The sequence below is a fragment of the Aegilops tauschii genome, chromosome 1 (genome assembly GCF_002575655.3).
Source record: "Aegilops tauschii subsp. strangulata cultivar AL8/78 chromosome 1, Aet v6.0, whole genome shotgun sequence".
In the NCBI taxonomy this organism is placed as follows: domain Eukaryota; kingdom Viridiplantae; phylum Streptophyta; class Magnoliopsida; order Poales; family Poaceae; genus Aegilops; species Aegilops tauschii.
Genome location: NC_053035.3, coordinates 91150742 through 91174814, shown reverse-complemented (window position 1 = coordinate 91174814; position 24073 = coordinate 91150742).

The window sequence follows — 24073 nt, the reverse complement described above, 5'->3', positions numbered from 1 at the left end:
TATTGTGTTAATTTGGTGTAGGCTGGTGTGGTCTGGTTGCCCAAACATTCGTTGTGTCAATGTTGCTTTCCTATTATCTGACCTGGCCAATGATAGCAATGCTAGTATGTTAATTTGGTGCAGGCTGCTGAAGATAAGAAGACAAACTCTGAAAACAGCAAGGCAACCCCATTGTTTCTTTCCAATAAATCTAGGCCAGGTAATATGGCAATAACTCATGATTAATCTATTCGGTTCCCCACCTAATTTATGTTATGATGCAGTGGTCGAGACACTCTCCACTATCAGTTTCCTCTATCTCGAATGCAACGGAAAAAATGTATGTTTGTGAACCAATTAATGGCTGAAGCAATGATGGAAATGGTGGAGGAATCAGAGCTGCACATTCATGCGCAACAACAACTGATCAATGTTTTCAGAGACAGTGTAGCAAAGCAGCAAGAACTTGCCCACATGCTTATGGGCGTCATCCACGCTGAGGTTGCAGATTGTGACGTTGTAGATCGTTAGGTTCTGTTCATTTATTTGCACTGGCATCAATCTTTGGTTGCCCAGTGGATGTAATTTCCTGTAATATATGCTGGATGTGCAACGTTTTTCCCCGTATGCCGTACCTTTGCTTTATCAGTTTTGGTCCTGTGCATAATTGGTCGTCGTAATGGGCTCAAATTATCTAATTGGGCCTAAAGACATGTACGAACTTTAGTGGGCCCATTAAGTTAATGGGCCGTTACCAGGCCGAAAGTTAATGGTCGGCCTTCTAACCTCCCAGGTCGTTAACAGGCCGACATCGAAGCGGGCAACAGGTGGGCCCATTTGATTTCACGGGCCGTTAACATGCCGTTACTAAGGTTGGGCTACATATGGCCCAACTATACTGTGGGCGTTTAGCAGGCCGAAAGAGATAGCAGGCTCGTACTGGACCATGAAGAGCATGGGCCGCTAAGAGGTCGAAAGTCAGGTCGTACTGTAATGGCCCAACTGTGTTGTGGGCCTTTAGCAGGCCGAAAGAGAAACCGGGCTGGTATTGGACCATGAGAGCATGGGCCGTTAAAAGGCCAAAACTCAGGTCCGACTACAAATGGTCAAAATCATTTATGGGTCGTCAACAGGCTGAAAGACACACCGGGTCGGGAATTGGCCCAACACTTAAATGGGTCGCTAAAAGGCCAAAAGTAAGGTCCGACTACAAATGGCCCAGCTCATTTATGGGCCGTCAACAGGCTGAAAGACACACCGGGCTAGAAATTGGCCCAACACTTAAATGGGTCGCTAAAAGGCCGAAAGATGTACATCCTGAAAATTGGCCCATCCCTTGAATGGGCCGTTAATAGGACGAAATCACATCGGGCCGATATCGAGCCCAAATATATAGCGGGCTGTTAATGGGCTCGAACTGACGATGGGCTGCAATGGTGTCAAATCTTTAACGGGCCGTTGACGGGCCGAATTGGCACACCTCGTATGGGCCGTGGGCTTAAATGGACTGACACAAGTACGCCCTATATGGGCCGGCCTGCTAATTTTTACTGGGCCGACCTTCTTCACCGGAATGGGCCACTGTTGGGCCGTGCCACGTGTCGACCTATCATAGGCGCCTCCTGTCCAATGAATGGATGACATCTGTCCCAACGGTGAGCCAAGACGTGTTTCCTCCGGCCAATGAGAATTTTACACGTGGAAAATCCTCATTGGTTCGGGCTGTTAGCGGGTTATCGGCTCCAAAACCGGACCCGATAGCTTAACGGCGTTCCGTTACGGTGGATGCCACGTGTCGGTCACCCTTGACGAAAGCACTTCCATGACGCACGATTTATCGTCATGGAAGTGGACACTTCCGTGATGATAATTTTGGTAATGTCATGGAATACTTCTATGACAGCACAGGTATGACTATCTTGATTTTGTCATAAAATCGTCATGGATGTACATGCATGACAAAAAACGTGACATACTGGGAGAAACACGTATCATCACGGAAGTGTCTTTTTTTGTAGTGATGTGGCCAAAACATGTATGTATGAAAGGGTTGTGTAATGTTTTAAATAACGATTTCACGACTCTGATGTGGCACCGGCCTGCCTAACAAAACAGCCAACCCACACGGTGGCTCACAACTCGTAGTGTACTGCAAGCCACCCGCCACCCCGAGATGCACACACCCACACACACACACCGCGAATCCACCACAACTACGATGCATGTTAAATTAATTATCCCGCGTTGAACATATGTTACCAAAGGAGGGACGTTTTAATTTCAAAAAAATCACAGAGATCATTAAGATGTTTTATTACATTAATTGATTGATTTTCTATGGGTATAATGTGTAAAAATCAAATTTGAGCTACATGCACACGTGACAGTGCACCTAAATGGATTGCAAAAACACATGTGTCTCACTGGGTGCATGTTTACTCCCCGTGACACAAATTTCAAACATTGAGAATCTTGATTTTTAAATTCTAGTATGTCCAAAACTTATTTGAAGTTCATGAAACTTATCGTGTTGTCATATTGACACCAATACAAAGTGGCATTGTACTTTTTTTGGTCAAATTTGAGACCAGTTTTGATGTAATCTTTATCTAATTACAAACAGGAGATTATTAATAATTGGGAACCAATATCCCAAACGGATTATTTATTTGAACCGTGAGCGTTAGACCAACAATGGATACGTGCCATGCTTCGGTTAAGCAATGAAGCGGCAACATTAATCATCCAAATAGAAAAACAATATACATGCTGCCGCGCGACCCGTGTGCCGTGCGAGCAGGCGTGAGTTGACGGGACGCATGCGAGCAGTCCGCCGCGCAGGCAGATGGGGAGGCGTGCGTGCAGGTGTGTGAATTGACGGAGGCATGCTCGTTGCGAGTGTCATCAGGAGGCGTGCGAGTAGCTGTGTGAAACTTTGGTAGGCATGCCAGCAGTCCGGTGCACAGGCTCACCGGGAGGCGAGCCATCGGTTTGACCACCGCCCGCCTCTCTCCCACAACTCCCACTACTCCATATTAATGGTGCACCCGAGCGGCTGCAACCCCATCCTCGCCAGACACACACACAATCCTCTCTCTCCGATTGCATCCCCGACGCCGCTCTCAGTCCTCAAAGCCGTCAGTGTATGAGGATGCCGCCGAAGCGCCCCATCGGACGGAGTGGCGACGCTGGGGCTGCTAAAGCACCGGAGCACGGCGTGGATATGGAGATAGAGGTTGTTGTCACATCAAGTGAGTTATCGCTGCACCCTGACATCGTCGACAGCGTCGAGCTTCCACAGCCGGAGGCGGAGTTCCATAGCGACTCTGGTGACGACCCCGGCAACGACTACGACGACCACTCCGGCGACGACTCCGATGACGACGGACATCTGGTTAGTCATCTATACCCATTTATGTGTCAAATAGATCATAGGGTTTCTCTGGTTACTCCTGCCTCCCTCTTTTTAGAATATAAATCCTATGGTTATGTTCTCACAATCCATGAAATCTGAGTAAGTTTCATTAGATCCGTGTAGTGTATTGATTGTTTGAATGGTACAAGTGATAAGTGATTAGTTGTTTCATCTGTGCAAATGATTTCTGCTAGTAATCCGACTAGGGTTAGTGTTCGTGCTAATAATTCCTAGCCAGGACTTGACAATTGATTTTGAATGACCTACATATGTTTGTGCCATTATTTTCTTCAACATTGGTCTATACATAGATGACTGTGCTTAAAAATCGAACCATAATATCTGGATATGTATAAATAAATAGCCATAAATTCCTAATCCTACTTCACGGCATGTAATCATTCATTTGATGCCAAATTTGTTTTACTATTTGTATAGGTGCTGTCTGACGATGTGGACAACGAGGATGAAGATGGCCAGAGGAGGTACAAGAGGCAAATCCTGAGGGAGCTTTATTCGGGAATGCATAACAGGCGTATTAGGACCTGGAACGGCGGCTATGGATGCCCATTTTGCAACAAGAAGCTTCATGACGCGTATCTAAGTGTTCTGGAGCATGCAAGAGGACGGGCCATTGGCTCCTTCAAGCAGAAGTATTCTCACAGGGTGGCGCACGGCGCGTACGCCGAGTACCTCGAGAAGCTTCAGGATCGTGCCGACATGTGAGATGAGATGTGGGATGGATCGAACTATGTATGCTTGAGTATGCTTAATGATGGTTGGACTATGTACTTATGGTTGAACTATGCTTATGTACGTGTACGCTTATTATCTATGTCTGAGTATGTTAAATATTTGGTCAAAGTTTGGTAAAAAATACAAAAGGGGACCAATAAACCAGGACGGAGGTAGTACGTCAATCACACACGGTTCCCAAAATTGGAACCGTGTGCAATGACTTTCATTTTGCCTATTGCGTCAATCACACACGGTTCGCTCTAGCAAACTGTCGCCCCCAAAATTCTTTGTGGGACAGAAAACCCTCACTACCCAATTCAAAAAAAAAAGAAAACCCTCACCATCCCCATGTCACAAAAACCCTCACCCCGCCCGCCACCCCCTCCGGTACGTTCCCCATTCACACCTGCACAAGCTCCTCCGCGTCTATGCCATGGCACCGCCTATCGCGACGGTAAACACTTTGCTCGACGCCTGCCGCCGCAAGGCTGCCGGCAAAGCCCACAGCATTTCGCCACTTCCGCTTGCCGCCGCCTGGCGCCATCGACTTTCTCGACGCTGCTCGCGGTCGACCCAGCTCTGCTCGGTTGGGGAATCTGTCGTGCTGAGGGTTCTTTCTCATGGACGACAAGGTAACTAATTTAATGAGATATTATCTCATCTCTTATCCCAGTTCATCTGCCTCCTTTAATCACCCAACGAAAATCGCCGTGAATTCATTTTTATTCGAGCTGCTTTGAGGGTTTTCTTTCATTCATAGAATGTACACTGCGCCGACACTTCAGGACTTTGCGACCTCCGCCAGAGATCCCATCTCACCGTACCAGATAACTTGAGGACGCGCGCGGTATGTTCAATCTCACCCTAAATCGGTTGCATGGCCTACTTTCCTGAACATATTCTAAATATTGCTACATTTGGATAAAAGGTGCCACATGCAATATATACGTCAAAGGGGATTTCCCCCCTCTTCTTTCTATATTAGGCAAATTAATAATATATTGTTCTTTCGATTACTCTCATATTTCCATGACACCATGTTTACCCTATCTGTTTAATTATAGATTTTTGTCCTTCGATTTCAACTGATGTACAGTTCTTTCAATTTGGGCCCATATTTGCATGTTACCATATTTTCTTTAACAATCCTACCATTTTCTGCAGCACATCCCTTGCTATGCAACAGATTATGTAGTGCACAATTTTTCCCTTTACATAGATCATGGCTGCACGGATGTCAGACTGCACACAAACCATGGATTTACAATCGTTGCTACTGTAAGACTTGATGAACGTGGTGACTCCTATTTTGGGACTGGCATTTGGAAATAAATTCCTAAGTTTTATATACTGAAAGCTGGCACTAAAATTGCACTGCACATAAAAGGGCCTGGTCATCAGATATATGCTAACTTCCCCGACAAAATCATCCGTCTAGACTTTGTTCGAAGTAAGTTTTCTTTTCAACTATCTGCATGTTGACTTACCCAGCAATGTCAAATGAATTGTGTAGTATTTAAGCAACCAATTGTTATTCCCTTTTCTTACTATATTGCTACCTAATAACTTCTAGTTACCAATACACTTTTCTATTCCCTGTTTTAACTAAATATTCCTTGTACTCCCATTTCTATCAGAAAGCACCGCTGACAAGGAGACTTCGAGGTGGAGAATGCGGCTGCCAAAAAGCGGAGGCGGGCGAGCTAGAACCGCAAGCGACTCCAGCAGGCCTAGACTTCATCAGCAGCCTCCCCGATGATATGTTGAGAGTCATCATCTCCCTCCCCCCAATCAAATATGGGGCACGGACAACCGTCCTTTACCGGCAGTGGCGCCCCCTATGGAACTCCGGCCCTCTTGACCTCATCGACACCCACGAGCTCTGCCAACGCTATCGCAAAAGCTTGGATGCCTTCTCCAAGATCCCCGACAGTCACCTTGGCCCAACCAAAGGCCTTAGAATGGGCAAGTTCCGTTCCAACGGCAAGGACCGAGCCAAGCTTGACGACTGGTTCTGATCTCCCGCCCTAGATCAGCTCGAGGAGCTCACTTTTGATGATGGGCATATGCGGTCGCTGCCAACGTCCGCACTCCGCCTCGCGCACACACTGCGTGTCGCCAAGTTCAGGAACTGCCATCCCCCCTTAATGACGCACCCGCTCTTATTCTACCATGACTGAAGCACCTCGAGATCATCGTCGTCTGCCTCTCAAACGGTGACATGAAGCACCTGCTCCATGGCTGTACTGCACTCGAGTACCTTCGTCTTTAGGAGATCAATGGGTTGAGTACCTTCCACATCACCTCCATGACTCTCCGGACTATTTATGTGTGTTGCTGGTGTGGCAGGAAGACATCACATGATGTGTACCACGGTATGGTCAATGAGGACACACCTACACTTGAGAGATTACTTGTAGTTTATCAAGAATTTCCAACAAGAATCAATGTCATTTCTGCGCCAAAATTGACAGTGGTGGGATACTCTTCTCACAAATACTCCGAACTTGTTATTGGATCCACACCCGTTCACGTACAACTGCCGCCTTCTACCTCTCCTTCTACAAATTAACATTATTTCTAATTTTGAATATGCTTGTTCGTCTGTCATTCATAAAATGATTCCGACAAGCTTGACCCCGAAACTGCGCACAGTGAAGTTCTTGGCACTAGAATCTATTGGCCCCAACCTAGAGCAAGTTGTCAGTTTCCTGAGATGCTTTCCATGCCTAGAGAAGCTATATATCGAGGTGATGTTCCTTTCCTATTAAATGTTAAACATAAGGGAGTTCAATTTGTGACACCTTTTTCCAAGTTTACAATGACAATGTAGTACGATTTCTGAAGGTTCTTTTCGAGGATTTCAGTACATACATGCCCCCCCGGCTATTGGTTGCTTATCCATATGGTTACAATCAACAAGCATTTCTCCTTTGGATTCATTTGTACTAGTTTTCTTAGAGAACTTTTCATCCACTCCAACCTCTTGTGAAGAAGAATACATTTTTCTAGAATGTAATCAAATGCCCATGTTAATCATGTCAGATTGAAGATGGCATGTTAGTGCATTTTACAAATCCTGCAAACCAAATAGGCCTGTAGTAATGTTCAAAACTGCATGTAGGCACTAACACGTGATGGATAATGTGATACAATATAACAATCACATCGAATGCCTAGATCTGCATCTCTCAGAAATTACTTTGAACTCCTACCAAGGGACCTTACCAGAGATTATATTCGCCAGGTTCTTTGTTCTCAGAGCAAGGGTGCTGAAGGAAATGAGGTTTGCCCTACATTTATTTCACAAAAATGAATGTTTTGTTGATCAGCTCCGGCGCCTGCGGAAGTATGGAGTAGGCTCCAAAAATGCTAAATTTCATTTTGGAACTTCAGATGACAGAGTAATCGGAAGTCATCGTGTCAACCCCATACATGACTTCTCAGTGGCTGACCCCTTTGCAAAAATTGTGAGGTTTCGAAACCAGACTTAGAAGCGGTGATATTAGTTCGAAACTCTCTGATATCCATGTTCAGCGGATCAGCGCGAGCGTTTGCAGCTGATGAGCTGAATTTCATTTCTAATATCAGTTTGACCTAGTAATCTTCGAATTTGAGCCATATAACTCTGGAATTCGAACCTTGTAACATTGGAGCTTTTGTGGTACAATCATTGAAATGGCATCGTATGAGACTCGTATATTGCTAGCACTATTTTGACCTTAATATGCAATGGACTTAGATTTTATTAACCATTCTCGAATCTGTTTACCTTGTCGATCTCACATCACACATCTGTATAGCTAACTCGACTGCGATCTTCGACATTATTGCACATCGTTGGTTTCTTCCACCGTGTGCACTGTAGAGCGCAAAATTAATTATCGCACTCGAGTGTCCATCATCACCCTTCTGTGTAACTTTGACCTCATCACCCATGGGTAAACTTATGACCGAAGTCATTCCACACGCACTTCATTTTACAAAGATTTTTGCCAATAAATGCCCATGATTTGTCCCTCTTCTAGCCTACGCGTGGCCAAACTAGCCGGGCGGGAAGCTTGCGTGGTAAACAGCGTGGTAGCGCGGGAACAGGCTCACCGACGATACATTTGGTGCCTCTTCGAGCCCACGCGTGCGGTGCGGTGTTGTCAAGCGTGCACTGGAATCCTCGTCTATGAACACCGTGATAAGACGTGACGATTACAGGCCAGCCGGCCACCATTTATTACGGCGGCCATTTAACCCTTCTGTCTCTTCAACCTTTCGATTGCGCCCCAACATTGCAAGAAGCACACCCACCACGAGAAATTCTTAGAGGGTATCCTGCGCGGCTCCAATGGCGCTCCGAGCGGCTCCCAACAACGAGCAGCAGTTCACCATGCGTGCCATGGTGGACACCCACAGAAGGTTCATGGACCTCTCGTTGGTGTACACCAACGACCCCGTCTGGGTGGAGCACGCCATCCACATCATGGAGCTATTGCTTGCCGAGGAGAAGTACAAGGTGGTTGGGTTCGACCTCGAGTACACCCGCGCTCGTGCCGGGTCTCGTCCCAAGGTCGTCGTCGCCCATATGTGTGTTCGCCACCATGTCCTCGTCTACCACTACTGCCTGGCCAGAAGTCCTTGCGAGCGTTTCACCAGGTTTGTCAACAACCCCTACTACATGTTTGCTACGGTGGACATCACCAACAATGTAAAGGCGCTCGAGAATTCGGGCATCGCCTGCTAGAATCTTGTGGACATCCAGGGCCAATACAAGATATGGCGCAGCAAGGAGCATGAGAAGGACTCACCGGTTCACCTCGCCGAGGCCATCATCGACCCCTACTACAGATACATGAAGGATTCGTGCAACAAGGACAAGCGTGCCTGACACTCGGCCTGGATGGAAAAACTCGACAAAGCTCATGTCGTGTATGCGGCCAAGGAGGCGTACACGAACTATGACATGTACAGGCAGATCGTTGACATGAGGAAGTGCCTCCTTCCCCAAAACGGCCAGGGATCCAACCGGAAGGAGAGCAATGGCAAGCATCATCGCATAAGTAGATGAACGACAGTCTCACAACTATGGCATGCGTCAGGCCTCAGCTAAAGTCTCTGTGCGTGTGGACTCCTCCTCATCGGGTTTACACTTTACCCAGTTGGCTGTTCCTGCCACTTCTGCTCATTCAGTTACCATATCTGAACTGTCTGATGATGATGATGCACCTCAAGCTCCTGCTCGCTCTGTGGATGTTGCTCCTATTCAGCCAGTCCCTTCTGCTGTGGCCGATCCTGTGGTTGATGCATTGGTTGCTCCTATTGATCTGCCCACTAATAACAATGTTGTGGTTATGGCTCTCTCTGCTCCTGCTGATGATTTGGTGGCTTCTTCTGACACTTTGTTGGTTGGTCTGACCTCTTCTGCTTCGAGACCTGCTGAATGACTGGGCCTGGCTTCAGTCCTAGCCCCCATCGGTCCTTTGCTGACCCGTGGCCGTCGCCCTAGGGCCCCAGTTCCAATTTCCATTACTGAAGTTCGCTGGAGCAACCGCGGTAAGAAGTACAATGGTTTTTGTGTGCCACCTCCCTCTGACAACCGGGTGGTGATCTCCAAAGTTAAGCCTAGAGTGATCCCCTCTATTGCTTCCTCTTCTGCTGTCAGAGAGGGGGATGACTCTGCAATCCCACCGCCAACTTCCATTGCTACCATTCAGGCCATTGGTGCTCATCGTTGTGCTGTCCCTGCGGAGGAACTCACTTTTGAAGCTCTCCTTGCCACTCCAGCCAATGATGCAGATTCTTCCCAGGCAGGTACTGCAATTGCTGACAAAGAGGGGGCAACTGCTGCTCCCAACTCTGCGTGAACAGGTTCTTTCTTATGTCGCTTTTGCTTTGCTGGAATGTGCTCTCCTGGAATATTAGGGGTTTAAACTCTGACGACAAACAACTAGCTATTAATAACGTAATCAAGGCTAGTGGTTGTTCTATCGTTTGTCTACAAGAAACAAAAAAGACTTCTTTCGATCTTGCGTTTATCAAATCTTGTTGTCTGCGCCAGTTTGACCAATTTGCTTATGTTCCCTCTCGTGGTTCGTCGGGCGGCCTAATTACAATTTGGAAAAGCGCTATGTTTACAGGTACGGTCATGGTCTCTGAATCATTCGCTTTGGTTATTAATTTCGTCAGCACGCAGAGCTCATAGTCCTGGATGTTGGCAAACATTTATGGCCCTTGTTCAGGTGATGAACATGCTATTTATACCAACTGGTTGTATGATCTTGATATCCCGAGCACGAGTGCCTGGCTGTCCCAGATAATCGTAATAAGCCTGGCGGTAGCATAGCAGATATGACCACGTTCAATGATATTATTCGCTTACAAAACATTATTGAACTACACATTAAAGGTCGGCCGTACACCTGGAGTAATATGCAGCAAGATCCTTTGTTAGAACAACTTGACTGGTTCTTTACCTCCTTGCACTGGACAAATATATACCCCAAGACGCTTGTTAAACCACTCGGCAAGCCGGTCTCTGATCATATCCCATGCATTGTCTCCATTGAAACTAAGATTCCCAGAAACAAACTCTTCTGCTTTGAACCGTTTTGGATATTACACCCGGGGTTCATGGATCTAGTGAGGGAGGTGTGGTCCAAACCTTTCCATTCTATGAATGCTACTACCACTCTCTGCCGCAAATTCAAAGCGCTTCGACATGCGTTAAAATATTGGAGCAAAAACGTCTCCCATCTCTCAGTTGCTATTGAGAACAGTAATAAATCCCTAGCCGATTTGGATGAACTGGAGAATAAACAGGTTCTGACTGTTCCTGAGGCCAACTTTCGCCGAATTCTAAAGAAACATTTGCTTCGTCTACTACATTATCAGAACCAATACCGGAAAAAGCGTTGCACAATTTGCTGGATAAAATTTGGTGATGAAACCACAAAATTCTTTCAAGCTGTGGCCACCGAGCGCTATCGTAAAAACAATATCGCCTGCTTTCGAAATGAAGATGGAAACCAAATTGATGACCACCCTGTGAAAGAGGCTCTCTTGTTTCAAACCTATAAAGAAAGGCTAGGCTCGACATCCACCTCTGAAATGAGATTTGATCTCCCTTCGCTCATCCAAAGATCTATTGGCCTTGATCATCTCATAGCTCCTTTCACTCACGATGAGATTGATGGTGTGGTTAAAGAAATGCCTGCCGACAGAGCCCCAGGCCCTAACGGTTTCAGTGGTGCTTTCCTCAAAGCGTGTTGGCCGATCATAAAATTTGAATTCTACAACCTTTGTTCGCAATTCCATGAGGGCACACTTGATCTCACTACATCAATTATGGCTTAATCACACTTATTCCTAAGGCCCCCCTCGCCAGAGACAGTCAATGACTACCGCCCGATCACGCTGCTTAACTTATGTCTCAAACTGATTACTAAACTGCTAGCCAACTGCCTCCAACATGCTATCTTGCATTTGATCCACCGTAACCAATATGGTTTCAACAAATGACGTACCATCCAAGACTGCCTGGCCTGGGCGTTTCAATACATACATCAGTGCCCGACGTCAAAAAAGAAAATCATTCTGCTCAAACTGGACTTTGCGAAGGCGTTTGACGGCATTAACCATGATGCTATGATTACAATAATGCGCCATATGGGCTTCAATGACAAGTGGCTTGCCTGGATCAAATCCATTTTCTCCTCGGGGCGCTCTTCGGTGTTGCTCAACGGAGTGCCAGGGATGCAATTTCACTACCGCAGCGGAGTACGCCAAGGAGACCCGCTCTCCCCTCTTATTTTTGTCATTGCCGCAGATCTTCTTCAGGCGGCTATTAATGATGCTTTCAGACAAGGCAAAATTGACCTACCCTTTCCATGCGTAGGGATGACTAACTATCCAGTTATCCAATACGCTGACGATACCATTCTGGTCCTACCTGCCTGCCCTCGCCAAGTCTCTCTTGTAAAAGAAATCCTCACAGATTATGCTTCCTCGATTGGGCTCAAGATTAACTTTCACAAATCCACTCTAATACCTATCAACTTGGATGAAACGGAGTCCATCTCTCTGGCTAACATCTTTGGCTGCTCTGTGGGAAAAATGCCCTTTACCTATTTGGGTTTACCACTTGGGACATCTAAACCCTCCGTCCAAGATCTCATGCCCATTGTGTGTCATGCGGAGCGCCACCTCACTCCAACCATTGCGATGATGTCCTGTGGTGGTAAACTCTCCTGGCTGAACGCTACAGTCACGTCCTTGTTGATCTTTGCCATGTGCACTATGAAAATCCCACCCAAGATTCTTGAAATGCTCGACAAAATCAGACGACGTTGCCTCTGGACAAAGAAAACCGAACAAGGTGACAAATGTAACTCACTAGCGGCCTGGGATATGGTTTGCAAGCCTAAGAAATGTGGAGGTTTAGGAGTGATCAACCTGAAAGTTCACAATGAAGCCCTCTTGATGAAATTCTTACACAAATTCTATAACAAAAAAGACGTGCCTTGGGTTCATCTGATCTGGGAAGCTTACTATACCGATCGCATTCCACATGCCACAGATCCTTTGAGCTCTTTCTGGTGGAAGGACATTCTCAAGCTCTTGCCTCAATTTCGTGGGGTTTCTAAGGTTATTGTGGTCGATGGGACTACAACACTGTTCTGGAAAGATCTTTGGCTGGATGAGTTCTTGCAAGTCTCGCATACTCGGGCTTTCTCATTCGCGTTACATGAGGATGTCTCGGTTAAGCATTTCTTGGAGAGCACGACACTGCATGAGAACTTTCACTTGCCGCTCACGCCCCAGGCTCTCGAGGAATTACGAGATCTCCAGGCTCTCTCTTTACAAACCTCCCCAACCACTTCGGCCTCGGATATATGGCTCTACACTTGGGGGAAATCTGAATTCAAAGCGCCTGACAACTACAAATTCTGCTTCCGCGATGCTCGAGCCCACCCTGTCTTCAACATGCTTTGGAAGTCCAAATGTACAATGAAACTAAAGGTGTTCGGGTGGTTGTTATTCCATGACTGACTCAACACCCACAATATGCTCAGGAGGCGCCATTACAACATTGGAAATAACTATGATTGTCTCCTTTGTGGCCGTCACGTTGAAGAAACGGTTGACCATATGATTTTCACGTGACCTTTCAGCCAAGCCTGCTGGAACAAGCTTAAAATTACATGGCCCACGTTCGGCTCACGTCTGGAGGTGGTTCAACAAGCTAGGTCCAGCTGGCACAATCAGCTCTTTCTAGAAATATTTCTCACCTTAGCCTGGAGCCTGTGGAAGGAGAGGAACAACAAGCATTTCAGAGGAGTGCCGCCCTCGACACGCTCCTGGTTGGACAGATTTAAAAAGGACTTCCTTCCTTTTCAACATAGGGTTAAAGAGGCACATATTGCCTCGTTAGTAAACTTTTGTAACTCTCTCTTGTAAATCACCCCCCCCCCCCCCCCGCTTTCCTTACTTTAGCTTGCCGCAACCTGTGTTGGGGGGTGGCACCCCCACTCCTCTCCTTTGTACATACCATGTAACACAATCATTTATGTGAGTAAAATACATTAGGAGCCTCTCCTACTGTCAATTTGTCAAAAAAACATTAAGTAGATGATTAGATCCTCGTTTCTCCTACTTTAGTATGCATGTAAATGCTTACTTTGGTGTGTGGAAATGTTATGTGTGTAGTCACTTGTGTAATTGTATGCATAATTTGGTTATGCAATGCTGTCTTTTTAAGTATATATGTTGATGCTCTATAGACAGAGCGTAGATGTTGTGCGGACAAAGAAAATCACATCGCACACGGAATAAACAATGGAACCCATCGGTGATGTTTTCATCAATCACTCACAATTCTATACCAGCAATCGTTTGCTCACAACACACACGACTTGTTAGCAGTAATCGTCTGTGTTGTTATCGGTCTTCACACACATTTCTGATTACATACCTGTTTGCCGCGTATCACACACATCTTGTTAAGTTGAACCGTTTCTGTTCTCATGTCTCAATGCAAATAGTTCATCTGAGTGAACCGCATGTCGTATATCGCACACACCTTGATCTGGCTGACTGTTTCTTTTGTGTTGCCTAATCACAAACAGTTCATCCGAGTGAACCTATGCTGTACATCGCAGACACCTTCATCTGGCTGCCCATTTCTTTTGTTCCTCCTCATCGCAGATAGTTAATTGAGCTGAACCATATGCCCTGCATCGCACACGCAACTAAAATCTGAACCGTGTTTGATGCATCCTCCATCGAAAACATTTTGCACCTTTTTGACGGTTTTTTACACCATCGTTTGCGATTATGGCCTCACATGCAGTTTCGTCGAAGGATCTCTGATCGTATTGTCGTGTTAGCAGCAACCTGCAGTAGTGTTCCCTTATTTTAATTTGAACTTATTAGTTATTCTTTAGAACGAGAATCTGATGTTTTTATCAACTTTGAACTTCTCTATTATTTTAATTTGAACTTCTTAGTTTTATTCTTTAGTAACGAGGAAAATCGAGTTTTTTGAACCTCGTTGTTTTAAAATTTTGAACTTCTTGGTTTTATTTTTTAATAATGTGAAAAATCTGAATTTTTTATAGACATCGAACTTCACCATTTTTTAAATTTGAACTTATTAGTTTTATTGGTTAGTAACGGGGAAAATGATTTTTCTATATAAACAACGATACTGTGTCGTTATTTTTAATTTGAACTTCTAGTTTTTATAGAATGGGGAAAATCAGTTTTTTTTAATTTTCCTAGCCATGTGGATATTTTGATGGTGTGTTCCTTTTTTGGGGGAACTAGTTGCAATAAACATTTTTAGGTTTCATTTTATTACCTTTTCCTCATCTGAACTTTTGTGTTGCCATGCACCTACACACACATACACTCACATGGTTTTAACACACATCTAACCATCAAGATGCTCTAAAATTTAAACTTCTAAGTTTTATTCGTTTAATAACGAGAAAATTATGATTTTTATAGGCATTGAACTTCACCCTTTTTAAAATTTGAACTTCTTAGTTTTTGGTTAGTAATGGGAAAATTCTATTTTTATAAACATCGAACCACTCCGTTATTTTAATTTGAACTTCTAGTTTTTAAAAATAGGGAAAATCATTTATATATTATTTGAACTTCACCATTTTTTGTTTATGAGTTGTTTTTGAAAATACAAAAAATGGGGTTGTGTTTTTTATTTTTTGAACAGGTAAATCCTAGGTTTTAATAAACCCTGAACTTCTTTGGTATGTCAATTTGAACTTCATCTTTTTTATTCTTGAGTAAAGTATTGTTTTTCATTTTTAAATAAACATCAAATTTGACTACCTTTTCAGTTTGAACTTCATCATTGATAATTTAACAAAAATGGATATCTGTGTTTTTTTAGAACGAAAAATCCTAGATTTTTTTTAATAAACATCAACACTTTTTAAACCTTTTTTAGTTGTTCCTTTATTTTAATTTGAATTTATTCATTTTATTCTTTAGTAACGAGAAAAAATCTTAGCTTTTTATATACTGTGGAGGGCAGAGCGGCTGGGCGGCAGCGCGCTGGGAGGAACGGAGGCGGTGCGCCAGGGGCGGGGCGGCGGCTCACTGGGAGGCCGGGAGCTGCGCGCCGTGGGGCGGGGCGGCGGTGGTGGCGCGCTTCGGGAGGGAGGCCGCGGTGGTGGCGCGATTCGGGACGCCAGCGTAGGCGGTAGCCTGATTCGGGGAAGGTAGCCGCCGATTGAGGGGGTGGGGGATTAGGGACAGGATCGAGGGGGTGGGCGGTTAGGAACGGGATCGAGGGGATGCGGGTTTGGGAACGGATCATGGGAGTTCGGCTAGTTCGGGAACATCTCATCGGGCCCTCTCTCTCTCTCTCTCTCTCTCTCTCTCTATATATATATATATATATATATATATATATATCCGGTTACTTTCGTGTATAAATGAGTACTCCTTTTTCCATCGTTGCCGACCAACTATTTTCTTAAGAACGCTAGCTTCGCCTTCACCCGTCTGAGGTGTGAATCCGGTTGACCTAGTAGCAACAATTGCAGAGGTAGTCACTTTACCCCTTAGTCGAGCAATCGGGAACATAAGGGGTAATCATAGGAGCCAGGAAACCCAGCTTGTCCAAAACATAAGGCAAGTTGATGCATATAAAGGCAAAAAAGGACTGTATTCCAGAGGAGGCACCGGCAGTGCTAAAGATACACTTGGGTTTTGAAAAAAACCCGTGGCATAGTATATGCCGAACATTTAGTATGTTTCCGATGTGTGTACATCACTTCGGATGGACCGAGCATAACAAAAGAGAGGCGTCTAACCACTAAAAGAAGAGAAATTGGCATTTAAATTGTCGGAGTAGGGCGGCGTTCCAAGGATTTGGCTCCAGCTTATTTTTCGTAGGGTCTCGGATGCGAGATGCTCCTCTAGTGAGTACTTGGTATATGATGAATGGTCCGTCCCATTTTGGGTGGAGCTTGTGCTTCTGCTTTTTTGGATGGAATTGCATGACCAGATAGCCTTTATTGAATGCTTTATTCTGGAATTCCCTGCTCTGGTAATGCCATTTCTATTGTTGGTAAAACGCAGAACATGCCCGAGCCATGTCCCGTTCTTCCTCGAGGGCATCGAGGTCATCCTGCCGATCCAACTCGGCCTCCCTCTTGATACGTCTCCAACGTATCTATAATTTTTTATTGTTCCATGCTGTTATATTATCAATCTTGGATGTTTTATAATCATTTTATAGTCATTTTATATCATTTTTTGGTACTAACCTATTGACATAGTGCCAAGTGCCAGTTGCTGTTTTCTGCATGTTTTTTACATCGCAGGAAATCAATATCAGATGGAGTCCAAACGCAACGAAACTTTACAGAGATTTTTTTGGACCAGAAGGAACGTAATGGGCCCTGGCTGCGCCCGGGGAGGTTCCTCGAGGAGGGCACAACCCACCAGGGCGTGCCAGGAGGCCCAGGCGCACCCTGGTGGGTTGTGCCCACCTCGGGTGCCCCCCGGACAACCTCTTTGCTCTATAAATACCCCAATATTCCAGAAACCCTAAAGGCATCGACGAAATATTCATCCAGCTGCCGCAGAGTCCAGAACCACCAGATCTGTTGGGGATATTACCACTGGGCGTAAACCGGCCAGGAGAGGCCGGGTTAACTTCATAAGTAGTTCATCTGTATCTGAAGCCCATGAAGACAGACGGTGACGCTTCATGAAGGCCCAGGGCCCAAAGCCGGTTTGAGGCCTGTAGACACAAACCGACATTGATATGTAAACTTGTGTTGTAAGATAGAAGTAGCAGAGACTGAGCCAGACACGATTATGAGCTGGCCTCGGAGTCTGTAAACCGACGGGCGTCAACCCATGTATATAAGGGGACGACCCGGCGGCGGTTCAGAGAGAACAGACAACAACTCGAGACCCAGGCAAAGCGTATTCGCTCCCTGGTCATCGAAACCCCATCAATTCCATCACAACTAGACGTAGGCTTTTACCTTCATCGCAAGGGGCCGAACTAGTATAAAACTCTCTTGCGTCCCTTGTCCGCTTTAACCCCTTTAAGCTAACCCGTAGCGATGGCTCCACGACTAAGTCCTTTCTCTAGGACATCTGCCGTGACAAAACCACGACAGTTGGCGCCCACTGTGGGGCTATCGCACGATGGTTTCAAGTTCTTGGAGGGCAACTTCGAAGGACTCAAGGGTTACGCTGTGGGCCGGATGACCAAGAGTCGAAACGGCAAGCTCTACATCGACGATGCAGGCTGGGGCCCCGAGGCCGGCTCAATTGAGTACGGGTACCGGGTCCCCTTTGGTGGCATACACGTTTTCATTGGCAAGATCGGCGAACCGGGCCCTGAGCCGAACATCTGCACCGACCTCATCGAAACGGCTCAGCATGCGAGATCTGCCCGGGTCAAGCCTGTCATGAAGCGTGCCTTCGTGGGAGTTATCCATGGAGGGGAATCTGAGGATAGATCAGAATCTGGTGGTGAGACCGTCGTTTATTCCGGCGATGAGTCATCGACCAGAGAGACCGAGTCATTATATCAGTTACAAGATGGCCGGATTGGGGGCTGTTCCGATGGCGACAGTATTCCGGACCCCTCGGATCTGCCAAACCGGGTTGCGATCTTTATGGCCGGCACGCAACCGGCGCTCCACTCTTCGACCGCGGCGGCGATGATTTACGGATCAGCGGCGGCAGCGGCCGGGGCAGGAGGCCATGTGCGACCGCCAGCTCATGTTCTATCTGATTTGTTTGATGTGTTGGCAACGCTGATGGCGGAGGTTAACCCGGCGGATCAGGATGCATACAATGCGGAAATCGAGAAAGTGAAAGATCAGATCACCCAGGCCAAAATTGACTTAGCAGCTGAGGATACCAGGATAGCTGCGGAGCGGGCCGCTTTGGATGCACCAGCTTACCGGATTATGCTGGATCAGAGTGCGTTGAATGAAGTCCTGAAGAGGAGGCATCGATCTCTCTTACCACCGGTTTATGACGCTAGAAATCTCTTTAACACCCCAGGAGCAGTGATCAGTAATCCGCCGGTGGTAAACCGGGCGGAGGCATCGGGGGCAGGGGCGCCGGTTCAGCCACGTTTGGCGGATCCGCCTCGTCAGAACAACATTGTGGCACCACATGTCCCCACGCCACCGGGTCATTATTCTAACCCGATGGACAACATTGTCGCTGCCGCTTCACGGCTGGCGGCCATCCCGATCGAAGGCGATTCTCCAGCAGCGGTCGAGGCGCGTCGGGTTAAGGAGCTTCTTTAGACAGCCTTGGTTCAACAGGAGGCTTATTCATATAGTCGCGATCGGATTCATTCCACTCCCCGTCCAAGCAGGAGTTACAGCAGGCGTATGGATGAACCGACAGTATCAAGCAATGAGCGGAACCGTGATCCGCCCCGTGGCCATAACCCGGCGGGTGGTGCTGGTGATGCTCAGGAGGTGGTGGACCGGGCTCGGGCACGCCGAGAGGCCGAGTTAGCGGCGCAGCACGAAGCCCGTCAGCTTACTCCGGTTCATCCAACCACGTCGGTGGAACCATGAGTTAACTCTAGTTCCTTGGGAGTGCCATGTCTTGTCCCAGCGTTGCGCAATGTGCGCCTGCCCAAGGATTTCAAGGGCCCGCGCAAGGTGCCGAATTACACCGCCGATTTATCCCCTGAAACATGGGTCGAAAGCTATGAGATGGCCACGGAGATGCTGGACGTGGATGATGCGGCATGTGCGAAGTACTTCACCATGATGCTAGAAGAAACGGCCCGCACTTGGCTAAAGAGTTTACCGGCTAATTCTATCAGGTCCTGGGCCGAGTTGAGAGCCCGGTTTATTCAGAATTTCAAGGATACATGCAAGCAGCCCTTGTCAATCGTGGACTTAGCTGCCTGTGTCCAGGAGGAAGGAGAGTCAACAACCCATTGGGTACGCCGGATTTCGGAGATTTTGCATTCATCAGACCGCATCAACGCTGACACCGCAGTTTTAACATTGCAAGGCAATTGCCAGTTTGAACCCTTGAAGTTGAAGTTGGGACAGCTCAAACGTCATTGTAATGACATGGGAACCCTCATGGCTGCACTGGTGAAGTGTGCCGACTCTGATAGTACCAAGGATCCCGAGTCTGACGATGATAAGACAGGGAAGGGAAAAAAGAGCGGCAACACCAAGGGGCAGCACCACAACCCGGCGGGTCATGGAAATAGCGGCAAGCGTAAAGCGGACCATGGTTTAGACTTTATGGCTAACACCAATGCACATGACAAGGGCCAGCGGCGTAAGGGTAAACCGCCCCGGCGCAGTGGAATGCCAAATCCTAATCCGGACCGTTTGTCGTATCTGTTGAACCAGCCCTGTCCAAAGCATGGGACGAAGGAGGAACCGTCCACACACCTCTGGAAAGATTGTTACATCATGCAAGAGTTCAAAAATTCTGATTCTTTCCGGTATGATCATGGATCAGGAGGCAGTTCGGGCCCCGGTTCCCATGGGCCGGGTTATGGCGGAGGAAATTCTGGTTCAGGCTTTCACGGTAATCAGGGTGGACATAACAATCAAAGTAATCAAGGTAACTAAGGTGGCTATAATCATTAGGGCAATCAGCAACAGCAACAGCAGTCGGGTTACCAGAGCAACCCTAAGCAGTTGAATAGCGGGCAGTATCATGTCTTCACCACTAGCTTGGACAAGCGCAATCAGAAGCTTCATAAAAGGGTGGTGAATGCCGTTGAACCGGCGGTGCCCCGTTATTTGCGCTGGTCCGAGCAGCCGATTGTGTGGAGTAGAGAAGATCATCCGCCCCAGGTTGACAATCCGGGTCATCTGGCTCTGGTGGTGGCACCTCAGGTGGGAGGTTATAAGTTCACTAAGGTACTCATGGATGGAGGGAGTAGTATCAATATCCTTTATTATGAAACTTTCCGTCGCATGGGGCTGACAGATAAAAATCTTAAACCGTCCAATACGGTGTTCCATGGTGTGGTGCCTGGTAAGTCGGCATATCTTATTGGTAAGATAGCCCTGGAGGTGGCTTTTGGAGATGAGCATGACTCGAGATCAGAAACCTTGACCTTTGAAGTGGTGAAAATCAGAAGCCCGTATCATGCCCTATTTGGACGGCCAGCTTATGCTAAGTTTATGGCACGGCCTTGTTATGTCTATCTGCAGCTCAAGATGCCGGGACACAAGGGAACTATAACCGTGCATGGGAGCCGTAAGATTGCTCTGGAGTGTGAAGAAGGTGATGCGGCTTATGCTGAGTCGGTTTGTGCAACAGAAGAGTTGAAGTTCTATAAGGACAATGTTGATCCGGCGGATATGACTTTGTTGAAGAAACCAACTACCGAGCATGATCCAGCCCTGAAGTTTAAATCGGCTGATGAGACTAAGCTTGTCCACTTCGTGGCTGGCGATTCGTCCAAGCAGTTTAGCATCAGCGCTAACTTGGATCTGAAATAGGAAAGCGCGATCATCGAGTTCATCCATGAGAATCGGGACATCTTTGCATGGAAGCCTTCTGACATGCCAGGTGTACCGAGAGAACTCGCTGAGCACACCCTCAATGTTGATCCTAAGTATAAACCGGTCAAGCAGTTTCTCCGCCGGTTCAATGAAGAAAGACGCAAAGCTATTGGAGAAGAAGTAGCCAGGCTCTAGGCAGCTAGATTTATCGTTGAAGTATTCCATCCTGAGTGGTTGGCTAATCCGGTGCTGGTCCTCGAGAAGAATGGCACTTGGCGTATGTGTGTGGACTACACAGATCTCAACAAAGCTTGTCTAGCAGATCCTTTTGCCCTCCCCCGTATTGATCAAATTATTGATGCTATGGCGGGTTGTGAGCGTTTAAGTTTTTTGGATGCATATTCTGGTTATCATCAGATCAAAATGGCAGTTAAGGACCAGGAGAAGACAGCCTTCATAACTCCCTTTGGAGCCTTCTGCTATGTGTCCATGCCCTTTGGGCTCAAGAGTGCACAAGCGACTTATCAACGGTGTGTGCAGAATTGTCTTCATAAACAGATCGGCCGCAATGTTCATGCCTATGTGGATGATATTATGGTAAAATCAAGGAAGAAGGAGACATTGATTGATGACTTGAAGGAAACCTTTGATAACCTGCGGGTTTATAAAATGATGCTTAATACGGCCAAGTGTGTCTTTGGTGTACCAGCAGGCAAGCTCTTGGGCTTTTTGGTGTCTAACAGGGGCATTGAAGCTAATCCGAAAAAGATCAAGGCCATCACCTCCTTGGCTAAACCGAAGTGTATCAATGATGTTCAACGCCTGGCAGGCCGGATTTCCGCGTTGAGCCGGTTTGTCAGTCGCCTTGGCGAGAAGGCCATCCCTTTGTATCAGATGCTGAAGAAAACGGATAACTTCGTCTGGAGTGACGCTGCTAATGAAGCATTTGAGGACTTAAAGCGGCAGCTAGCTAATCCGCCGGTTCTCGCTGCTCCAGTGGATAAAGAACCATTGTTGCTATATGTGGCAGCTAATGCTTGAGCTGTCAGTGTGGCTATTGTGGTGGAGCGCAGGAGACAGGAAAGGAATACCCGGTTCAGCGGCCGGTTTACTATATTAGTGAGGTACTCATTGAGTCCAAGCAGAGGTACCCGCATTGGCAAAAATTGGTGTATGGGGTTTTCATGGCAAGCTGGAAGCTTAAGCAGTATTTCCAAGGTCATCCCATCACGGTGGTCAGCTCTGCTCCTTTGGGGGATATAATCCAGAACAGGGAGGCAACTGGTCGGATTGCTAAGTGGGCTATCGAGCTCGGGCCTCACGGGTTGAAATACATACCCCGAACGGCGATCAAATCTCAGGCACTTGTGGATTTCATCAATGATTGGACAGAATTACAAGCGCCAGAAGAGAAGCCGGATCACACTTATTGGACTATTCATTTTGATGGGTCCAGGCAATTGGAGGGCTCGGGGGCTGGAGTCATATTAACTTCCCCACGAGGTGATAAGTTTTGTTATGTTCTCTGTTTAATGTTCCCTTGCACTAACAATGCAGCTGAATATGAGGCCTTACTCCATGGTCTTCGGATGGCTAAGGAGATGAATCCCAGCCGAGTTAAGTGCTTCGGTGACTCGGATCTGGTGGCTCAACAAGTGTCCGGCACTTGGGATTCCAAGGACCCACTAATGGCAGCATATCGTCGTGAGGTAGACATTGTTGCAGGTCACTTCAAAGGTTATCAGGTGGATCATGTGGACCGGCGGAAGAATGAAGCGGCAGACGCTTTAAGCCGCCTAGGTTCCCAACGTAAACCGGTTCCACCTAATATCTTCCTGGATGTTTTGCATAACCCGTCTGTCAAACTCCCTGGTGGAGAGGATTTGGCTGTTCCTGGTCCGGAGGCTCAGTTGGTGGCGGCTCTTCATGTCATCCCGGATTGGACGGTTCCGTATCTAGTGTATATAAACCGGGGCGAGTTACTAGAGGATGAAACTTTGGCAAGGCAGATAACCCGGCGGTCCAAGTCCATGACTATTATCAATGGAGAGTTACATCATTGCAGTGTGACAGGGGCGTTTCAACGCTGTGTGTCTCCTGAGGAAGGCTGTGAAATTTTGCGTGAGATCCACGAAGGAGATTGTGGTCACCATGCCGGTTCAAAATCTTTGGTGGCCAAGGCATTTCCTCACGGTTTCTATTGGTTGACAGCTCATGCTGATGCCGAGGACTTGGTCAAAAGATGTGATGGCTGTCAGAAATTCTCACGGCGTGCTCATGTACCAGCTCAAGAATTGAGGATGATTCCAATCACCTGGCCGTTTGCAACTTGGGGGCTGGATATGGTTGGGCCTTTCAAGAGGTCCAAGGACAAGAAGACCCACCTTTTGGTGGCGGTTGATAAGTTCACGAAGTGGGTGGAGGCAGAGCCAGTTAGTAAGTGTGGCGCAGCCACGGCGGTTCAATTCATCAAAAAGGTGATCTTCTGGTTTGGCTTTCCACACAGCATTATAACAGACAATGGTACCAATCTGTCAAAGGGTGCCATGAAGGAGTTCTGTCAATGTGAGCACATCCGGCTTGACGTGTCATCAGTGGCTCACCCCCAGTCCAATGGTCAAGCGGAGAGGGCCAATCAAGAGATCTTGAGAGGCATCAAACCCCGGCTTATGGTTCCTCTGCAACGGACGCCGGGTTGTTGGGTTGAGGAGTTACCTTCAGTGTTATGGAGCATCAATACCACACCCAACAGATCGACAGGCTACACGCCGTTCTTCATGGTTTATGGAGCGGAAGCGGTTCTTCCTAGTGACATCCGTCATGACTCGCCTCGTGTAGCGGCATATGTTGAAGCGGACAACGAGAAGGCACGGCAGGAAGCTCTTGACCTGTTAGATGAGGAGCGTGACATGGCGGCAGCCCGTTCGGCGATTTATCAGCAAGATCT